This window comes from Arachis ipaensis, chromosome B7 (genome assembly GCF_059453495.1).
Source record: "Arachis ipaensis isolate K30076 ecotype BB chromosome B7, ASM5945349v1, whole genome shotgun sequence".
NCBI classification, from domain to species: domain Eukaryota; kingdom Viridiplantae; phylum Streptophyta; class Magnoliopsida; order Fabales; family Fabaceae; genus Arachis; species Arachis ipaensis.
The window spans coordinates 129,554,410-129,559,425 of record NC_142442.1 but is presented as its reverse complement, the minus strand read 5'-3'; the positions used below and the strand labels follow the sequence as shown (position 1 = coordinate 129,559,425).

At 39.2% G+C, this 5,016-nt stretch overlaps 1 pseudogene; it reads right to left on the bottom strand.

The window, feature by feature from the left end:
* Window positions 1-911: 911 nt before the first annotated feature.
* On the bottom strand, window positions 912-3,174 carry LOC148554105 (protein FAR1-RELATED SEQUENCE 5-like; annotated as a pseudogene).
* Between the last annotated feature and the right edge of the window lie 1,842 nt (window positions 3,175-5,016).

Below are 5,016 nucleotides of genomic sequence, written 5' to 3'. Positions count from 1 at the left end.
ATATCAAATTTACATAAGTATTTTATGATTAGCCTTGTCGATGGGTTAATGTTCCCTGGTTAGAAACGGAAATTTATTCTAACTAAATAAAAAGTTAGTGATGTCAATTCTTCCTTTATTTACCTAAAGCTATTCGGAGCTTCAATTTAGTAAGAAAGTTTCATGGTTTCAGTATTCTTTCACCTATATATCAACTCTCTAGTTGTAAACTACACATATCAGCAACAATATAATGCATTAAGCAACTAACAATAAGGACGTAACGCATAATGAGAATGTCAATTTTATATTGCGGGTATTCATGGAAGCTGTTTTGGCAAACAAACAAGTTCTGGTCATTTGTTTTGCTCGATGTTGATAACATCATAGTAAGAATGAATACATACAAAAGTTTTTCATTAGCTATTCTATCGCATTCAAGCACATAACATACCGCAACCACAAACATATGGATCAATACACAAGTGAAATTAGCTAATTACTAGACAAACATTCCACTACGGTGTAGTTGCCAACAACATGAACTCCTCCTTTTGGACTTTAGTTTTTGGTCAACGGGGTTGGAACGACACGCACGATCTTGCTACCTCTCTGGTTTTGGTCTTCATCGCGGCCACCTACGAACCACACGGAAATTAGGATCAAATTCCTCACTTTATGTCAATGTTAGTGCATGCATATGAAATGGATCATTATCATTTACTTAATTAATGGACCCACCAATCAATCCATTAATAAAGAGGGATCTGCCAATTCAAACCAATACTCATACTGCAGATTTGCGTATGCCACACAGTGAGTCCCACAAGGTTATTTAATCATTCAATAAACTCTACTTAGTATATTGAACTGGTTTGGCCAGAAAAATATTTGACCTCCATAAAGCACATCATCAACACAAACTTTTCCAACTAGAAAGATTCGTGACTCGTACGTACCACGGCATGGCTCTGTGATTCACTGTGGGGTACAATATCTTTTGTCGGGTCTTGGCTACATGTTGGCTGACTTGGTGGACCACTCGGGCAACGAGTTCAGCGATGACCAACTACACCATAGGTGCTGCACTTGTGCCTCTTTCTTCCCCGACACCCAAAAGGCTATTGAGCACACCTAGTTCCCTTAGTCCGAACCGCAACGGGATCGCACACTCCTTCCTCGGCACCATCAACGCTGCACCTGCCGGCAGTCCCAACACCATTCTTCATTTCCAAGAAAGCGATTTCTTCAACTATCTTCTCCAAATAACTCTTGAAATCATTCTCTCACATACATACAACTCTTGCCAACCGCTTACAATTCTGCAGGAAAGCACCCACTCGGACCTTGTATACTGCATTCACATTCCCCTCTTCGTTCATGGGGGAAGACCCTCCAACTCAACTTTGGCAGTCTTCGACCAGCGTTCCAACACTATGCTTTCCCAAAGACAACCTATGTCCAACTGCACCAACACCGCAAGTATGTGCACATAAGGTAGTTCGAACGACTCAAACCTCAGGCAACTACAAAAAAAGGAATCCTCTCAAAAATGGTGGGCAACAGTCCACCGGAATTCTGGCCTACGATACTTCTGTGTCACATAAATTGTCCGATCGTCCAAGTTTTTGCACTCTACAATAGTAATCCGCACGCTTCTCTTCAACGCATCTCTTAAACGCATAAATATTTCCTTCGTGTAGTTCAGTGCACCTGACTTCTCTAGCTCTGGAAACTGAGTTTGGAGCACGGGGCTCCCATACAACGACCTAAAGTCAAGCTCCTCCTCATTATCCCTTAGGAAATCAACACACCGTTGGAAGTTCATCACAAACTATAAGATTACGTATCGCCTCTCCACAAACCTCCCTATTTTTTCATGCAGTGACTCACATCGAAATGTTGTCCTCAGCCCAGCATAAAAGCATCCGCGTATGTATGCCGTTGCCCATGACATCTTCTTAGCATATAAATCCTTTACCCACTCTACTTCCCACACCCCACATTCATCCATCATTGCTTCCCATTGCCTCTCAAACTCCTCAACCTCAACATCGGCAAGCATGCAATTTCTAAGCAGAGTTGTGAAGCGAGGCTTACACACATTCACGGTTGCATTTTTCAGTAGGTGCCATGCACAAAACCTGTGATGAGCTTCTGGAAACACTTCCTGAATGGTAAGCCGCATTGCTCTATCCCCATCAGTGATAATTGCCTTAGGCACTTTCTCTCCCATGCACTCCAAAAACCTTCCCAACACCCACACATATGTCATTTGTGTTTCAGAAGACACCATGGCTGCGCCGAAGACACATGTTTGGTTGTGGTGGTTCACTCCGAAAAACACAATCACCAGCAGATTGTACTTGTTTCGCGCACACGTCGCATCAAATGCCAAAACATCACCAAATATTTTGTAATCAATGTTGACTACACCCATCACTCCAAAACAGATCACACATTTGTTGTTCATCCCCAACCTGGTATCACCAATACATGTTCTCATCTGCCCTTGCATAAGAATTGAAATACCGTAAGGCGGCATTCACATCGCCGTAGTGCATTGCACGTTGCCGCCTAACCACATTATACATATCTCTCTTTGTGAACGGTACTAGGTTAACCCCCCCCCCCCCCGGCCGCCTGGGCAGCAATAGACTCATAAATTTTTGGAATTGAGAACCCAACTTGCCTCAAATTTTTTATGTGGGCTATATCAACATCTGATATTTTCCTGTAAGCTGGCAGGTATGACACAAACTTTGCTGGAAGAAGGTCGTGGTTATGCTTATCCACAAAACGACACACATACCAACTAGTGCTATTGGCTTTTCGCTTTATCCTCATCTCATCCTGACACCCGCAGCGGGTTACAACCTTATGCTCCCTCTTCCGATCTTGCATTTGAAGCCATTTTCTATGTCTAAATCCTTCTCTGTTGCACAGGTACGTGTAGTGAACAATTTCACCCTTCCTATTCTTCATTTTCTTCCCTTGTCGCATGGCAAAACCTTTTGCTCGACTGTATTGCTCATGGAAACGACACGCCTCATCCGGGTTAGCGAACTCCATCTCTAATATCTGTGCACGACTAAGCATTACATGTTCAGCACTGCCATTTTGCTCACCATGTCGTTCATTCGGTGATTCTTCCTCCAACTCCTCTACCTCTGCTTCCATCCCTGTATCCACTGGCGTCTCCTGCACAGAGACAAGCTGACTAGTTATGGTTACCACTAGCGATCCTAAATTACAATTACTATACAACCTAGTAAATTATACACCAAAGCCACTCATACCGTTGCATCACAATTTTCGCTATCCTCGGAGACGTTAAAATTCTCTTCATCTTCTGCATCCAATTCGTGGATTGTTCTGCTATAAGAAGACATTAAAAAAATATTTCGCCCTGCCTCTGCTGCCCCAACTTCCTCCGAGACTCTGTATCTCGCAAAACCATTCAACAATACTATAGCAAATCGAGTAAACAGAATGTTAGTTACGTCCGGAAAGAAGAACACGGACAGACCATGAACATGACGCCACCACCAACACTCCAAATTAAAACATTCTATACTTACACTAATAATCATCTTCCTAAAAAATCATATCACAAAGTACCTTACTTAACTAACTCCTAAAATAACTCGGTATTCCATATCAATAAACTCTCCATAATCTAAGCACCCTTAGGCTACACAATAAAATTACTATACAAATTTATATTCTTCCATTATCGGTTAGACACATCTACACCATCAAACCCACACCATCATCTACGTTTCTAAGCAAAAACTTAATGCATCGACATACACTGTTCCAAACCGATGCGCCCCTCCCCCCATAATACCCACTGAGCATATGCAAAATCTTACCAAAATCTAAATCACATTAAACATCATGTAGGCAAGAGTTTACTGACCTTATCCTTCATCGGCATCCCACTTTGATCTTCACTGAAATACGTCATTTCTCCTTCAACACAAAATGAACGCACTCCTTCAAAGCTGAAAAATCCAACACTGGACCGCCGCATCCACTCTCTCACTCCATTTTACCTTCGATCTGACTTCACTCTTGCAAAACAATTTCTTACAACAATCATATGGGTTTTCTCTAAACCGGCTCTGGCCCAAAGCTTCGAGGCTCATGTTAGCTATGTTGTTTAACAAGCTCCACTCCATCTTTACTTTTACAGTCGGTTCTTAATGTAACTTTAATAGAATGCTTGAGGTTATTTTGGACTATTTACCCTTCATTAATGAACAAATTTAAAACAATCTAATTGGTGGTACAATAAATATTATATTCCGCACATTTACGTCGGTATACGGGATAACTTTCCCATACTATATTTGTAGCTAATAAATGATAAGACAGCTGCTTTGAAAATATTTAACTTGTTGAATGCACTTATTTTCAAATGTCGGTATCAAAATACATGTACTTTGACGTATTAATTTCTGAGGTGAACACTTCATGTCTTTTTTCCGCACAAGAGATGGTAACATTACTTCCGAGATATGCTGTCGTTTAAAAACTACTTTATGACGATGTGATCTGTTTGCTAATTTACTCATATTCACCTTCGAAAGTTATATTTCATTTTCTCAAGTTCAAACACCACTTAATTTGCTTATATTACTTAAAAGAAAAATCTTTAGCTTTCCATATTACGCACACTAAATAAATGTTAGATGTAATAACTAATGAAATTAATTTAAATTTATTAATTATAAAAATTCAATTTAAGATATACGTACAGAGCTAATATATATTAAATTTAATTAATTTAGAGATTCTTATATTTTTGTTAAATTTATAAGCGGTATATTTTAAAAGTATATAATTGATGAGCCCTTATATTTTATAAAAGTTTGCACTTCAGTTATTGCCGTTATAAAATGTTAAAAGAAATGAAACATTCCTAAATATATTTTTGTAGGGATTTAATTGTAAAAATTAGAAATAATAAGGATTTAAATATAAATAAATATAAGCTAGATTTTACATAAAAATATTTTCTTTTATCTCTTT